We start from the raw sequence: 18643 nt of genomic DNA on the forward strand, positions 1-18643 counted from the left end.
ACCTTTTTTCATTCTATTTGGACCTTTTCTGAGGTTAAGACTTTTTGGATACAAATTAAATTATTTTTGGAAAAAGTATTAAAAGTGAGTCTTCTGCTTAATCCAACATTTTTTTATTAGGGGACATTAAGTCGATTGCCTTAGGATTAAGATTGACTATGTATAAAATTGAATTTCTACATTTAGCTTTAGCGGTTTCTAAAAATTATTTGGTATCACCTGGAAATCGGATTTAGTTTTAGGAATGCAAAGATGACAGACTGAAATGAAATCCTGTATTCCTCTTGAAAAGATAATGTATAATTTGAGGGATATGTACTTTTTTTGTAAAAGTGTGGAGCCCATACCTAAAAATTCTTGGTTTGAAGATTTAATTTCCCGATCCGTTCCGGAGTGGTGTCTCATTTTCACAGCTAAATAGTTGAATGTTTTTTTTTTAATGATGGTCTCCTTTCTTCTTTCCAAATGGGTAGAAGAGGAAGGAGGGTGGGTGTTAGTGTGGAGGGAGATTTTGGGGATTTATGTAATTATATACTCTCTGTATGAATATATTATAATTGATGTTAAACAATTTAAAAATTATAAATACAATATTTTAAAAAACCTAACTAACCTTCCATGCGGACCAATAAATGGGTCCGACATGGTTGCATAAATTATGTTTATTACTACATTGAATTATTATAAGTAACTATTGATGTATTCATGAATATTTTCTTATTTACTAGTTTCTTCCCTCTTTTGTATGTATTTAATTTATACAATTAAATCATTATGTAATCGCCATTTACGATGTTAAACTAAATAAAAATATTTTTTTTTTTTAAAAGATGCATAATCATTTAATCTCAAAGGAGGAGGAGGACCAGGTAATGGTGGCTGACATGGTAAGTGAAAGAAAACATAAAAACAAAAGTGAGGGCTCGGGTAGCTTTTCAAAGCCAACTGAAGGCAACAAAAAAAACATTAAGGGGAGAAAAGATTAAATGTAAAGGTAACACAAGGAAGGACACCAACATATTTTTAGATGTACAAAGAGCGAAAGAGATGCAAGAGTGGACATTAGACTACTGGAAAACAATCCTGGCGAAGTGGTAATGGGGAAAAAAGAAATGGTTGATGGACAGGATGGACATCAGTCTTCACTGTGGAATATATCAGTGATGTGCCAGAAATTCAAGAGAGTCAGGGGGTAGAAATGAGAGTCATCATTATGAAGAAGGATAAGGTGGCTGGGAAGCTGAAAAGTCGGAAGGTGCACGTAACCTGGACCAGATGGATTACAGTAAAAACGCAAACTGCTGGAGATGCTCAGCAGGTCAAACAGTCTCCTTTATGTAGCAAAGGTGAAAATATGTAACCGACATTTCGGGCTTGAGCCCTTCATCAAGGTATGGAAGAATGTCAAAAGGCATCTGAACAAAAGGAATGGGGGAGGAGTGGTCGCAAAGGCTGGAGTTGATAGGTGAAGAAGGGAGGGAGGGCACAGCAGCGATCAGGGAGAGGAGGGATGGTCGAGTGGGTGGAGGGGGAAGGGAGGAGGAGAACTGAAAAAAAAACTGGAAAGGGGAGGGGAAAAAGGTGAGAAGTTTAGCAGGAAGCAGAGAAGTCAATGTTAATGCCATCTGGCTGTTGGGTGCCCAGATGAAAAATAAGGTGTTGTTCCTCCAATCTGCAGGTAGTCTGTATAGGATAGTACACAAGACATGGACAGACTTGAGAGTATGGGAGTCTCAGAATTGAAATGGTTGGCTCCTAGGAGGTCTCTGTTACTATAGCGGAGGTGCTCAGCAAAGCGATCTCCTAATTTGCAAGAGTTTCTCTGAAACAGACAGAGCACCGGAGGATATACAAGTGAAGTTTGGCTTCACTTGAAAGGTCTATTTGTGGCCCTGGACTGTGGTGAGGGAGCCAGAGTGGGCACAGGTGTTGCATCTTTCCTGCAGCCACAGGGGAAGGTGCCAGGAATGGGGGGCAAAAGGTGGGGAGGAATGAGTGCACGAGGGAATGATGGAGGGAGCAGTCTGTGTAGAAGGCAGAGAGGGGAGGAGAAGGGAAAATATGTCTGGTGGTGGGATCCTGTAGTAAGTGCCAGAAATTCTGATTTCCCCCTATCTTCCTCCCCCCCCCCCCACCCTGACACTCACCCTCCATTTCCTACCCACTCCTGGTGAAAGGGGGGGGAGAGGAGGGTAGAGGGGGTAACCAGAGAGAAGGGAAGATGATGTTTGATGGTTATGGAGTTGGGGAGAAGAGGGGGATGATGGAGGGAGAGATGTAGGCAGATAGGAAAGAAGTAGTAAGGGGGGGGGGGATAAGTAAATGGGTTCCAGCAGCAGTCTACGTCGGGAGCCATGTGGTTGGAGTCAGTGTGGGAAGCTCCATTACATCAACTTCACCACCCCTCTCTCGTATTCCCACCTCACTTCCTCAGAACACTCTGCCCCAACCCTCTCTGTAACAATCCCAACCTCACCATCAAACCCACAGACAAGGGTGGTGCTATTGTGGTCCAGCGCTCTGGCCTCTACCTTGCTAAGGCCAGTCGACAGCTCTCAGACACCTCCTATCAACCCCTCCCACTACACATCAAGCCACTGTCTCCAACCTCATCACCTTTGGTCACCTCCGTAGCCACCAACTTCATTTTCTCCCACCCCTGCACTGCATTTTTTTTAAAACTTTATTTAAAGACTTTAATCAAAATACAGTTAAACATAAAGAAAAGTGAAGAACAAATTTTTATATATAAAAAAAACCCACCCACCCTCCCACCCCTTCAGCCAGCTCCCTTAAGGGGAGCCAAATATAAAAACAATACAGTTAATATAAAGAATATTTCAAAGTATTTCCAAATTCATATACTCCAAATAAGACCACATTTTAACCAAAAATGAATTATCATGTAAATTACATGCAATTTTTTCTATAATAATACAATTTCTGAACTCATTATGCCAGCAAGTTATATTAACCTCCACATTATCTTTCCAAGTACTAGCTACACATTTTCATGCTACAGACAGCACTAGACATACAAATGCAATTTGAAATTTATCCAACCCAAGTCCTTTCAAAGAAACCATATATCCCAACAAAAAGATTGATGGGTCTAATGGCAATTTAATGTTAAATAATTTTTCCAAAACTAATCTAATTATTTCCCAAAGCGGTTGTACTTTAACACAAGACCACACAGCATGTAAAAAAAAAAGTTCCAATACATAATCCAGATCTAAAACAAGAATCCAAATTACTAAACCCATTTTTTTTTTTAAACTTCTCTGGAGTCAAATATAACTGATGCAAAAAATTTATAATTAACCATTCCATGTCGTACATTTGTCACTTTAGTTACACTATCATGGCACATAGCCTCTCAATTATCTTCGGGAAAAATATAAGTTAAATCACTTTCCCATTTAAGTCTAGATTTCTCCCAATCTGGTTTATCCATCGCATCTTGTAACAATTGGTACATACCCGAAATATAACCTTTCTTAGGTACAGAGGAAATCAAAGACTCAAATTTTGTCAACATGGGTAAATTCTTCTCTTTCTCTTTATGTGGGTTTGATGGTGAGGTTGGGATTGTTACAGAGAGGGTGGGGGCAGAGTGTTCTGAGGAAGTGATAGACAAATAAAGAGTTTACCGATATATCAAATTTCTCCCTCAGTCAATTAAAGGAAAGAAACTGGCCTTCTTCAAAACAGTCCTGAACTATCTTAATACTCTTAGAATTCCATCTCTTTAAATGATTATTAAACATTGAAAAAGGTATACGCTGATTATGATGTAACGGGGTTTGGATTGATAATTTACCCTTTGATCCTAAAACCATATTTTGTTTAACCCATATCCTTAGCAAATGTTTTAGTACTGGCATATTACATTCCCGCAATAAATTCCCATTCCACTTAAATATAAACTGGTGTATCTCAACTTCAGATATACAAGCCATTTCCACCTTTGGCCAACTCGGAGGTTGGTTCATATCCATCAATCTACTAACAAGTTTCAACTGAGCTGCTTCATAATAATTTTGAAAATAAGGCAACTGCAATCCACCTAATGCATATTTCCATGTAAGTTTATGCAAAGCTACTCGTGCTAATTTTCCCTTCAATAAAAACTTCCACACTGCTCTATTCAAATCCTGAAAAAACAACCTTTGAAAGTAAACATGGCATTGACTGAAACAAATATTGAATTTGAGGAAAAATATTTATTTCAATGCAATTTACTCGACCAATTAATATTAACAGCAAATCTTTCCATTTAGTCAAATCCATTTTAATCATTTTTAATAAAGGAACATAATTTAAGTTATATAAAGATTGATAATCTGCATTTACTACCACCCCTAAATATTTAATTCTATCTGATCACTTTAATTTTATAATACTTTTATATTCTAAATAATCTCCATCCTCAACTGGCAGTATTTCACTCTTATCCCAATTTACTTTATATCCAGACAACTCCCCAAATTTTAACAAACAATCTTGCAAATATTTCAAAGATTGTTCTGGTTCTGTCAAATATACCAACACATCATCTGCAAACAAATTAATCTCATATTCATCATCCTCAATTTTCATTCCTTTAATCTTATAATTCTGTTGTATTGTCTGAACGAACGGTTCAATAATCAATGCAAATAAGGCTGGTGACAATGGACAACCTTTTCGAGTCAATCACATTAATTTAAATGGTAAAGAAATTTGGCCATTTGTCACCACCCAAGCAATTGGATTTGTATATAAAGCCTTAACTCAACTACACCCCTGCATTTCTTGTTTCTATCTTCTGCCCAAGATACACAAACCTAGCCACCTGGGTAGACATACTGTTTCTGCCTGCTCTTGTTCCACTGAACAAGTTTCATCTTACCTTGACTCTATCCTTTCTTCCCTGCTCCAATCCCTCCTCACCTACATCCACATTACCTCACATACCCTCCATTTCTTCAATGACTTGAGATTCCTCAAACTGGGCCATTTAAACTTCACAACGGATGTCCAATTCCTTTATAACTCTATCCCCCACACAGGTCTTAAAGCAATTCACTTCTTTCTCGACCAAAGACCCAACCAGTTACCCTCTACCACCACCCTCCCCTGCCTAGCAGAACTTGTCCTCACTCTAAATAACTTCTCCTTTAACTCGTCTCACTTCTTTCAAATCAAAGGAGTAGCCATGGGTACCTGCATAGGTCCCTGCCTGGGTCCCAGCTACACCTGCCTGTTTATGGGCTTTGTGGAGCAATCCTTGCTGAAAGCCTACACAGGCAAGGCCCCTCAACTCTTCCTCCGGTATATCGAACACTACATCAGGCTGCCTCATGCCTCCGAGATGAGCTTGTCAACTTCATCCAATTTGCAGCCAACTTCTACCCCGATCTCAAACTCACCTGGTCCATCTCCGACAACAATCTCCCCTTCCTGGATCTCTCGGTCTCCATCTCAGGAGACAAGCTTTCCACTAACATATATCACAAACCCTCGAACTCCCACAACTACCTTAACTACACTTTCTCACACCCTGTCCCCTACAAGGAATCCAACCCCTTCTCTCAATTTCTCCATCTCCACCACATCTGTTCTGAAGATGAAGACTTAAATTTTTTTAAAATAAGTTCTTGGATCCAACACACCAATGGCTTCAGAAGAAAGCATGTCAGTGCCTCTATTTCCTCAGGAGTTTGTGAAGGTTTGTTATGATATCAGAAATCCTGGCAAATTTCTATAGAGGCTGCATCATGGTCAGGTACGGGAACATCAACACCCCTGAGTATAAAGCCCTCCACAATGTAATGGACACAGCCCAGGACATCACAGGCAAAACCCTCCCCCACTATTGAGAACATCTACAGGGAACGCTGCTGTCGGAGAGCAGCAGCAATCATCAAAGACCCATGTGACCCACCACAAGCTCTGTTCTTGCTGCTGCTGTCAGGAAAGAGGTCTAGATGCTGCAAGGCTCGAACCATCATCAGACTGCTCAACGTCAACTCAATCAGGGACTCATTCAAGGACTCTGACTTGTGCACTTTCTGGAATTTCTTTTTGTTCTCCCTGTATTAGGCAGTTTGTTTACATTCATTATCTGTTTACAGTTCTTTATTTGTTTTATTTGTGAGTGAGAAGGGAAGATTGAGAACCGCTGCTCTAGACCCAATTGTTACTGAAATATTTTGCATGAGAAAAATCGTCATTGGCCCACTTCCTTTGGAGTTATGAAACCGTGCACATAATGAGTCAATGAGGTACAATTAAAACAGTGGTGTTCAAACTTTTTCTTTCCACCCACATCCCACCTTAAGCAACCCCTTACTAATCACAGAGCACCGATGGCATAGGGAATATGCCATGTGAGTGGAAAGAAAAAGGTTGAGAACCACTGACCTAGGTCCTTTTCTTTCTCCCCATAAATTCTTCCATATGATATCAACATTGGTACCATATTGATGACTTGAAATGTTAAGTTTTTAGCCACAGATGCTGACTGACCTGTTGAGTGTTTGCTATTTTATTTCAGAACTCCTCCATTTGCATCTTCTTAAATTTACAACACATCATTCATCTAAAAGTTTCAATCTCACATGTAAATCAAGTTCTTATTTATTCACAGGACCACCAGCTTTTAATTGGCCCATTTTTCCTAAAATCATGCTCCCTCAAGTCACACTATTTTAAGGGATGAATCAAATAGTCAACCCACTATAGTCTTTTCAGGGTAACTAGGGCATCATTACAAAGGATGTTGGCTTGGGAGAGGATACTCTTTATGGTTTATCATTCCAATGAATTTCAGTCCCAAATTGAAGTTTGGGTGACTTTGTTTTGGAAATCCAGTCACTCAAGTTCAAAAGATTGGCTTCATGTCATCTAGAAATTTGTTGGAGCTGATGAACAATATAGTTGCAAGGAAAGTGGGTATTAGGGCAATGATGCAGCTTTGTCTGATTTCATGTCTACCCTGAGATTAATCTTGTTGTAGAACACTTTGTTAGAATCACAGTTTGCATTTCATCATGGAACAAACATAAGATGGTTACAAATTTCAGTGGGGAGTTGAATATGATGAGGGCGATCTACAATCCTGACTGAAGGAAAACATCAAAAGGTTTTAGAGAGGTAGCAGAAGACGTATCGTGGTTGGTACGGATCTCTGAATTTATCTTGGGGTTGTAACACAAGGAAGACCAAATCCATTCCATCTTCAGGTTGGCAGAATCTGCACTGATGCAAGACACAGAGGCATCATACTGTGGTACAGTTGTTCCAGAGAAATGGATTGGAAGTTAATCCATAGGACCAGAAGAGTGGCAGAGAGGATCACTGGAGTCTCCCTCCACTCCCCCCAACATCTACTGGGATCTTTTTCGGAAGATGGCATGCAAAGTCATTGAGGACCCCTTCCACCTTGCATTCAGCATCTTTCAGCTGGTCCTGTGAGGGAAGAGATACAGGAATATCAGAGCCAGCCCCATCAGGGTGAGACACAGCTTCTTCCCACGGGCAGTGAGAATGCTAAACGACCAAAGGAACTGCTCACACTAACGATCCGAGACTCTCATATGTACAAATAAATATTGGGTTTTTTTTTAATAGATGAAATATTTGTCCTACATATGTATTATTTGTCTGCATGTGTGTTGTATCTGGTTGTGTGTCTGCCTAGTTTGCACGGAGGACTGGAAAGACTTTTGTCAGGTTGTACTTGTACAGACAAATGACTTGACTTGGACATGTCTCTTCAGCTACTCTGGGAAGGATACATTGTTCATATGCCTGGCATTGGTGACCTGACACATTATTTCTAAACAATAACTATTCAAAGTGAAGAAGCATTCAGAATGGTCTTGAGAGCTTTAAAGCCATGCATCGCGATCAGACAGGACCCACGTGGAGGTAGAGGAAGTAGCAGGCTTCCTCTGAAACAACTTAGCTGCCCACCCCATCCATCAACTCCTGCCTGCACTGTGGAAGAGACTCTGCCATGTCCACAGGGGATTTATTGGCCATTTCAAAACTCAGCATACTGAATTGAAGCAAGTCGCACTCAATCCTGAAGGGCTGCACAAGAAGAAGCAGGAGACGATTGGACGAAAGGCTAATGAGTTGAAAGCTCTGTCCAAAATGATGTTGGAAGCAGATTTATATTTCAAGGCATGATTTCTACAGTGATTGGGTTAATGTAGGAAAATAAGTAGCCAACATAAGCATTTATGAGAAATATTTTTTAAAATGCAAGCAAAATTCATGTACATGACAACTATGAGCAGTGAGTGTGCAGCCTGGATACTATTCTGGGCTGGTGTATCTAGACATTCCAAATTAAAATTGCATTTTAAAACATAAATCAATTACTTCCATTGTCTTTTGTGACACACAATTATCAATTAAAATTTCCATTTGATTTCCATTTTCATTATATTGCTCGACTAATAGGCCATTTGGTGATTATCAGTCAAGGGCTGTAAGATTTCTTTCTGCTGAGCCATTCAATTTGGTTGAATCTATTTTTCTGATAACTATAATAAATATCTCAGCACATCATAAAAGTATTCATTGTATTCACAAACTGGAAGTAACAAGCTTTAACAAGAACCAAATACCGCCATCTCAGAAATGCATTAAAAAATTATTATTTGAAGTTACTTGATTGCCAAGCTGAAAAAAAATGTGTATATTTAGAACCATAGAACAATTGCAGCACAGGAACAGGTCACTTTGACCACCCTAGTCTCTGCTGAACCATTATTTTTTTGCCTGGTCCCACTCAGTCTACAGCCCTCCATACCTCTCCCATCCATCTACCTGTCCAAATTTTCCTTGTGTTCTAATTGAACCCGTATCTACCACTTCAGCTGGAAGTTCGTTCCCACCACTTTCTGAGTGAAGATGTTCCCCTAAACTTTTCCCCTTGAACCCATGTCCTCTTGTTTGAATCTCACCCACATTCAATGGAAAAAGCCTATTGTGGTGAACCGGGGCACTCTATTATCAAACTGGCATTTGTGGTTGTGGGTCCTTGCAGGATCAGGAGTTCCCAGTGGCCGGAGTCATAAAGAACTTTGGGACCCACGTGGCTTCAGAGCTCGGGAGATGGTGATAGCGCGCCGACTGGAATTATTTAAACTCCTGCCAAGATTCCATTAAACAGTTCTGTTGATTCAACTCACAGACAACTTCTGTTGTGCTTTATTCACTGCACCACTCACTACATCGGTGATCCCCCGACTACCAGTCCAGATGACATTTTGGACCTCACTATAGACGCGCAGAATGCCATTGTGCTCAAACTTCCAGTATTTTGGACTTTGCAGCCACAGGTCTGGTTCGAACAGCTCCATCTACGCCAGATTATCGCTGACGCAATTAAGTACTACTATGTCATTGCATCGCTAGACCAAGACACTGCGGGGCGTATTGTCAATCTATTTTGCCAGCCTCCAGCCAATGGTAGGCATGAAGCCATCAAAGTCCCTCTCATGTGTATTTTCAACTTTTCCTAATGCAACAGGGCAGTAAAACTTCTGCATATTGATAGCCTGGGCAATCGAACTCCTTCCGAACTAATGAATGGGATGCTGGCCCTCCTGGACAGACACAAGCCAGGTCTGCTTTTTGAGCAACATTTTCTCAACCAAATGCCAGAAGACATCCATTTCCTGCTTGCAGACAAAGAATTCCTGCTTAGCAGTCTGTGCTGATGAATTGTGGTACATTAAGCAGCACGGTAAACTTTCAATTGGGTGCATAGCAGTGCCTCAGCAAAGGGCACAAACCCTGCCACTCTGGATAGCCGTGCAGTGTCAGATCTCGACCGGATACAGCACAGACAGGGAGCAGTGGTGCTATTACCATCAGAGATGGGGAGCTGCAGCCCGCTGCTGTCTTCCCCACTGCACGCATCTGGGAAACACCAAGGCTGGCCGTTGGTCGTGGCAGCGACGGCTAGCCACAAGAACAACCCAATTTTCCTCTGAGATTGATGCTCAGGCCGTCGGTTCTTTGTCGACACTGTTAGCATTACAGCCACTCCTGGGAGCTGATTTTTAGTGATCACACTCCCTTCTAGTGAATCTCAAAGATCACCACCTAGTTAATTCGAAGATTTGACAGTCCCTCGCCTTGCACCCTGCGGCATTCCCAATACCTCGCCTCAACTTGGTGACGCTCTCGGACAATGAATACTCTGGAATCCTAGTGGAATTCCCCAGCATTATTACTCCACAGTTCTCGGCGGCCCAACTGAAACATATAGAACAGCACCACATTCCGACTCACGGATGGCCCCTGCATGTTCGAGCATGCAGGCTACCGCTGGATAAGTTGTGGTTGGCTGAGGAGGAATTCTGACACATGGAGTAAATGGGGATTATTCACCATTCCAACAGCCCTTGGGCATCACCACTGCTTATGGTGCCTAAGGCATCTGGAGAGTGGAGACCTTGTGGGGACTATCAGCTTCTGAACGCTATCATTGCAACAAATTGCTACTCGGTTCCCCATATACAGGATTTCTCTGTGATCCTTCATGGTGCTAAGAATTTCTCCAAAATTGACCTGGTGTGCGGATACCACCAGATCCCAGTTCATCCAGATGACATTCCTAAGACTGCCTTGATTACCTCGTTTGGGCTATTTGAATTCCTCCATAGGCCCTATGAGTTTTAAAAAACAGTCTGGACATTTCAAAGCCTGATGGGCACAATGACCTGGGGCCTGGATTTCGTATTTGGATGATGTCCTCATCACCAGCCCATGCCGCATTTGAGACTCCCAAGAGAGCGCTGGTAAAAGCCACTATGATAGAGCACCCGAGTGTTGACGTGCCATTGGTACTGACAATAGATGCGGTAGGAGAGGTCCTGGAGGAGCTCAATAATGGCATCTGGAAACCCCTTAGCTTTCTTTAGTTGACATTTGAGACCACCAGAGAAAAAGGTACAGTGCTTTAGTAAGGGAGCTCCTTGCCTTCTACTTGGTCATATGGCATTTCCACTATTTTCTAGAGGGGAGAGAGCTTTCAGTCTACACAGATCACAAGCAGTTAACTTTAGCCTTCGCCAAGAGGTCAGATCCATGATCAGCACGACAACAACACTCCTACATTTCAGAGTTTACGACCGCGATAAAACGCATCACTGGGAAGAACAATCTAGCCATGACTCGTTATCCCACACCGCCATCGCTTCCCTCCATTTGCCTGCTCCCAGTATAAACTACACGGCTTTGGCAGCAGCTCAGCAGGAAGATGGAGATGGCCGCGTATCCCACTGCCATAATCGGGACTTATTTAAAGACTCTGTGATGTTTCTTTTATTGTAATAAAGAAACTTGGGTTCTTTTAAAACAACTATACTTTATTAGCGAAAGTACACTCAAGACCATGTGGAGGCATCCATCTTGAACCTCCGAGCTGCAACAAACTAGCCTGACTCCATCTAGTGGTCAGGAGGATCACTAGCATTCTATCACTACATCCACTTTCCTTGAGATGATTAATCAAACAACATAACACACAAAGTTCAACACAAACATCAGCAACACAAGCTTGTTAGTGTACAATTCTTTTTCTTTCAGAGATTCAGTCTGTCGAATGCTTTAATAACACATGCAGATCTTCTCAACACAGGTAATGTGTCAGCTCTGCTGGTCCACTACTATCTAGCACTAGTAGTGTTTCCTCTGTAACTATGCAGGCTGGATCTTTTGCATTTGTCTGTTCCTGCAGTGTCATTTGCATTTTCAGCAGGCTCTTTCGATTCCTCCTCAGTATTTGACCATCCTCTGTCTGACATGTATGATCTTGGATTTACTTCCTCCAGAACAGGTACCTATTTGTCCCACATCTTTGAATCTCTGAGTCTCACTGTGCCATGTTGGGAACACACAAGCAGACATGTTAGGAAGCAGCACAATCTCTGGAAAATTCAATAGATAATCAATAACAAGCAAGTAATTCTTTCCAGCCATGTGGAACAGATCAGTCCCAACTTTCTGCCATGGTTCTGCTCGTATCTCAGTTATGATCATGGGTTCACTTGCCTGCTTTGCATGATGTTTTCATCAGGTCTCACAGCTGGAAACCATCCAGCAATTATCCCTGGCCAATAAACAGCAGTTCTGGCCCTTTTCTTGCTTTTTTCCATTCCAAGGTGCCCCTCATGCACCCTTTTCAGCATCTCTTGTTGCAGTGATTAAGGAATGACAATTCTGCTCTGTCTGAGTAGAAGCCCTTTGACAACACGCAGCTCAGCTCTGATGTTGTAGTATGGCTGACCTTCACCTCCAGGCCATCCTTCCTTCAGTTTTTTGATGAATTTCTGTAGAATAATGTCCTTTTCTGTTTCAGCTGTGATCTGCTTGGATTTCATGTCAGATACGGGAAGAGATGCAGTGATCAGGTTCACGTGGAGTTTCACATCTGTCTCTGTGGAACTCTCATTGTGTGCTTCACTCTGCATTGTTACCCTGGATAACGCATCAGCTAACACAATAGGTTTCCCTAGTGTGTACACCAATTCAAAGTCATAATAATGTAGCTTCATAATCAATCTTTGGATTCTTGGCAGTATTTCACTGAGATTTTTCTTGATTATTACTATTAATGGCTTGTGGTCTGACTCTGCCATGAATGCTGGTAGACCAAGCACATAACTATGGAATTCCTCGAGTCCTTAGACCAAAACTAGACACTCTTTCTCAATCTGTACATATTGACATTCAGATGTTGTCATCGTCCTTGATGTGCATGCTACTGGCCTCCAATCTTCTCCCACAGCCTGAAGTAGTACGGCACCTATTCCATCTTTTGAAGTGTATGCAGATATTTTTGTTCTTCTGGATGCATCAATGAACATCAAAAGTAACTGGTTCTGTAGTTAGAATGGTCTTCAGTCATCCCCATTCTTCCTCATAGTTGGCTGCCCACTTTGTCCTGTAACAGCATCTGTAGGTACACTGTTTTGGAAGACAGGTTTGGTATGAATTTACCAATGAAATTGATCATTCCCACCACTCTCAATATACTTATTTTGTGAGTGGGCCTTGGCATCTCTAAAATTGCTTTCACTTTGCTCTTGTCTGGCTCCACACCTGCCTCCGACAGTTTCTCCCAGAAAGATGATTTCCTTCACACCAAACTGATTTTTCTCTGTTTAACTTTAATCTATACTTCTGGTGTGTTGTAGCACTTTGATGAGCCTCTCGTTGTGTTGTTCCTGTGTGGATCCCAGGATCATATCATCCATGTATATACGTACCACATTTATGCTTTCTTTGATGTGCTCCACTGTCTTCTGGACACTTCCAGAGCCAAGAAAATTCCAAAAAGCATCCTCAGGCAGGAGTATTGTCCAAACAGAGTATTAAATGTACAGTATTTTGTGCTTTCATCATGCAGTTTTATTTGCCAGAAGCCCTGGGATGCATCCAATTTGGTGAAAAACTTTCCAACCATGGACAAAAGCACAAGTGAGATGGCTGGTGCAGTCTGATAATGTTCCCTCTTTAAATTGGCATTCAAGTCTTTTGAGTCCATGCAGACGCATAGGTCATTGTTCTTTTTCCACACACACCATTCAATTCACCTATTCTGTGGACTCCTCCACTTTCTTTATGACCCTGAGTGACATCATTCGGTCGAGTTCCTGCTTCAGCTTTTCTTTTAGTGGCGCTGACCCCAATGTAGATAATCCTGGATATTTTGAACGTTTTTTTTTCATTTCTGCCTGACCTGATGGGAGGAAACTTTAATTGCTGGTTAGATCTGGTTTTGAACCATTCGTCTTCTAAACCAGCCACTTTGAATAAATCAGTGCATCTGTGCATAGTACTTGTACATATGACAATAGAACCTCACTATCTAAACAATGTCCCCTTAATCTGAAATGCTGCTCATATTACCCTCAGAGGAAACATCCATTTTGCCAAGCCATCCAAGAATCTTACACATTTCAATATGATCACTTCCTGTTCTTCTAAAAGCTCTCAACTGCATTGGCCCAAACTTTCCTCATAAGAAAGTCTTCTTACCCTCAGGAAATAATCAGATGGAACTTGTGTGGATTGCCTATAATTGATAACTATCATTCCCTAAATGGAGAGACCACAACCACATGGAGCACTTTAATAAAAGCTTTGTAATAATTATCACAAAAAATCCTTACTTTTATATACCATCTCCCTTTAAATAAATGACATCATCTCATTTGTCCCCAGAATTACTTATTGTACTTCATGTAGGAGGACCCCATATACTGTATATTTCCATAGATTTGATCAATTTCAACAGCATTCTGCTCTTGTAATCTACTTCCCACTTTGATAGTTCCATACTTCCAAAGAAAACAACATGGATTGAATTCCAATCCAATGCTAATTAATGTTTTTAAAAATTTGAGATAATTTAACATGCCATCAACAATGGTTTCACAAATGCTTTGAAGCAGAGTTTATATTAAAAACTTGGCTGAATGGTTCACCAACAATAACCTGCACTCAATGTCATCAATGTTGACTTCAGGAAACTTTTAGAGGTGATTGGGGGATCAGAGGTGGAGAGGGTGAACAAATTCAAGTTCTTGGGAGTCACGATTTCAGAGGATCTTTCCTGGACCCGACACAACAACGGCACTGTGAAGAAAGCGCAACTGTGCTTTTACTTCCTCAGGAATTTGCAGAGGTTTGCTATGACTGGCAGATTTCTACAGATGTGTGGTGGAAAGTGTGCTGACCGGTTGCATCATGATCTGGTATGGGGACACCATACCCATGAGGACAAAGCCCTGCAAAATATAGTGGGCACAGCCCAGGACATCACAGGCAAATCCCTCCCCACCAATGAGAGCATCTATAGGGAGCACTGCCGTCGGAGAGCAGCAGCAATCATCAAGGATCCACACCACCCAGCAAGCGCTCAGATCTTACTGCTGCCGGAAGGTAAGAGGTAAAAATGCCACAAGACTCGCACCACCAGGTTCAGGAACAGCTGCTACCCCTCCACCAGTCTCCTCGACAACAAATTCAATCAGGGACTCTTACTTGTGCACTTTATTTGATTTTTTTCATCTCTGTATTGTACATTTTGTTAACATTTATTTATTTGTTTATATGTGTACAGTTTTTTTTGCACTTCCAATAAGTGGTAATTCTGCCTTGCCCACAAGAAAAAGAGCCTCAGGGTTGGGTGTCATGTATTCTCACAATATAGCTGAAATCTGAATAAAACCAAAGGTAACTATTTTCAAGCCAGAATACATAGATTATTGTCTAACAGCATCTTTAAACTGTTGGCTTCTGTCTGAGACAATGCCACTTTATTGCAATGTTGAAGTACAACACATCTCTCCTATCCAGTCAGGGTTACCGAACGAACACAGGCAAGAACAACAGGAAATAAAAAGCAGATGCCAGCCTCTTGGCCCCTCAAGCCTGCTCCGCCATTCAATATCATCGCTGGTCTGCCCTCATTTCTCATCTCTGCCAGTTCACCAAAACCCTCATTGCCTGTTCTTTCAAAAGGTTATCTACATATTCTTAAAACAGCTCCAATTATTAAGCATCCTGGATAGATGTTACAGGATACATTTTAGATTATATATTAATATGTCTTTGAAAGAGAGATTGTGGGGGTTTAGTGTAAGTCACTTCACAAACAGACATTAACATTTCACAAGAGACTTCATGACTTTGCAGAAACTTGGAAGAATCCCTATGCTTCACAAGTAGGTGTTAATTGGACCGATGCTGTGGAGTAAATGGACTATTATCTTTTAAGCAACAGATGCCCAGGCAGAAACTGATTCTGGTACCGGCAATCTGTCTGGTTGAAGTTTGCTGTTCTAAGTGGGGTCATGTGGTTTTGCAAGCAGTGAGAGAGAAAAAAAAAGTTCTGCAGTGGCTTTTGGGGACCATTTGCCTTGGTGAATTTCTATTGCTGCTGGGTTTTGTGGTCCTCTGATTCATAACATTAGAGAATTCCAGAATTTTACTTCCACCTGAGAAATACCTAGAGGAAAACCTGTCTATGCTTCAAGATGCACTGTGCAATTCATGGCTTCTAATTCCAGGTGACACTAATTCTTCCTGATATTTTCACCCTTAAAATTCATTTGAGCATCAAGAACCGTCTTCATTCGCATGAAAAATCAAACACCATTTCCTGAAACCCAGCACGTTTTTGCTTTATGGAGACAACAGGCTGCAGACAGCAGAATCTGGCATGACTAACAAAGTGCTGCAGAAACTCAGCAGGTCCAACAGCATCAGTTGCAGACAAAAAATGGTAAACATTTCAGCTCTGAACCCTTCATCAGAAACTTGAGAAGGTGCTCCATCTCAAAATGCTAACCATTTATTCTCCTCCACTGCTGAGTACCTCCATCAGATTGTTGAGCCTTTCTGGTCCATTAGAGATACAGTACTGGATTATAATTAGGTCAGGCTTTCCCTCTCACTGACAGATTTGAGGGTGCAATAAGAATCAGTCAGATTAGTTAGTTGATTTCTTGCTGACCCAGAGGAAAAATCCACACAATATCCCCAGTTCTTTTGAAAGTTCCTCTTCTGAAATACTGGGGAAGTTTTAACCAACAATAAAAGACAGATTAGTCAAATCACTGCAAAATTATAATGCAGCATATATTCATCGCAGAGGTAATAGTTTATTTGTAAGGCAGCATATTTAAACATCTTGAAAACTGAGATGTGGTGCTGGCAGATAAAACAATAATCCATTCAAAGACAATTTAACAGTGCTGCAAAATAGGCACATGGCTCACCGGTAAAAGATCACACTGAAAACACAAATAGATACCTGAAGAACAATAGTTCCCTGATCAAAGAGAACATTATGGCAAGGATTAGAAGTAAAAAAAATAGTTCTTCCAGTGTTGACTGATGCAGAATGGGCCAGAGACCAATCCACTCTGCTGCTCCATCAAGACAACGATTCTTCCCCACTCCAAAATAATAAGCTGCCTTGTTTTAAATCTTCCAGAAAACACTTCCGTCCAGCAGACCCCCACTAACCCCAACAGGCTATATTACCTGTTTGCCAACCATTCTTCTGCTGCCTTCAGAGTAGAAATCTGCAGAGTACAATAAAAGATGTCCTTGGTTTGATACTTAAAAACATTCTCCTCCAGTATTGAAATTAATGCAATACATTTTGGTTGCCAAGTATTACACTTAGTAGCTATTTACTGGAGGATAAATTTCTAGGCTTTGCTGCCCAGTGATTTGATGAGCAAAGTCTACAATTACAACATTTGAACCTCTGCTAATAAATAGTTTTGAAACCAACTTAAAAGAGGGAGTCTCTATGGGATGAAAGCAGACATCTATAACCATGTTGCACCCAAGATTGTTAATGAGATCACAATGTTCAATTAAGTTTAAGTTTCCAGTTATAATCTTTCCACTTTTTATGTGGTTATAAAAAGTAACAATTGAAAAGTGAATTAAATTGGAATTATATATGGATCACATATACTTATAATGTACAATAAAACAGGATAAATGTGAAATGAACTGCTTTAAATTTGATTAACAAAACTTTGAGTACTAGTGAGGATAATTTCAAGAATGTTTTGCAACTGAAGGTAGAACTGAGCTAGACAGTTTGGCAATTAGTGTCATCTGATTAAATGGTGGAGTTATCTGAAAGGAATCTGTGTCTCCAAATTAACTCACTTCATTGGTATTCTTGTTAATTGTATATTACAATGCTTTCCTAACGCACTGGAGGCATATTTTTCCCTTTCCTATTTAAAGTTTTACTAACACTGAACATTGTACTCAATCCCATTCCAGTTTCCATAGCAATGTCAATAGATATGAAGAAATCAAGAGGAATTAGACGGATACACACATAGAAAACATTGCCTTCTCCAAAACCTATCAAACCCAAAATCTTAGTCGAGGCAGGTGGCAGGGGAGAGGGGGGTGGGGGAGTAGGTGGGGGTCCTGCTGGCTGTGGAGCAGCAGCTTTTTGAAGTTGCTCCAACTTACCTTACTGTTTCCAACCTTTTTAAGTTCTTATTCTTAAACTTCACATTTCTTACTGAATTTATGTGGATTAATGACTGTAACAGTCTTTAACATGGCTACAAGGAGCGCTAAAAGAACTCTAAAAGAAGAGGATCTTCCTGCGTCTTTGGAATCTGTTGTGGATTTGCTTCGACAACATAGAAAAGAATCTTCTGATGAATTACAACAATTCAGAAAGGAGTTAAAAATTGATGCAAAATTGGATTCTTTTCAAGAAATCTTAGAAGAACTTAAGCATATTGTTATGAGCCCAAAGGACCCCAAAACCCAACAGCAATAGATATTCATCAAGACAAATGGTTACTTAAACAAAAGTTGTTTTTAATTGTCTTTAAACATGAAAACAGAATCAAACTTTAACATCTCTATCAACTTAACTCACCCAGCTTAACCCCCTTTTAATTCTAAGTGCATGTGTATGTAATGTGTGTGAATTTAAGAAAAGTTCTTTGGTTCACAGTTCAATCTCACTTCTCATTCTTCCAAGTTTTCTGGTTGCAGGCCATTATTATACTGTGCACAGAATTTAACATGTATAAAGTTCGTCAAGCTTTGGTGCTCGAAAGATAAAGGT

General features: G+C 40.7%; 1 long non-coding RNA gene across 1 annotated transcript in view; it reads left to right on the plus strand.

The window, feature by feature from the left end:
• Nucleotides 1-835: 835 nt before the first annotated feature.
• Nucleotides 836-18643, plus strand: part of LOC138738840 (uncharacterized) — a 76087-nt gene continuing 58279 nt past the window's right edge. Inside the window, exon 1 of the long non-coding RNA XR_011341812.1 lies at nt 836-887. This is a non-coding gene — a long non-coding RNA (uncharacterized lncRNA). The remainder of the gene's footprint in view (nt 888-18643) is intronic.

This window comes from Narcine bancroftii, chromosome 1 (genome assembly GCF_036971445.1).
Source record: "Narcine bancroftii isolate sNarBan1 chromosome 1, sNarBan1.hap1, whole genome shotgun sequence".
Taxonomy (NCBI): Eukaryota; Metazoa; Chordata; class Chondrichthyes; order Torpediniformes; family Narcinidae; genus Narcine; species Narcine bancroftii.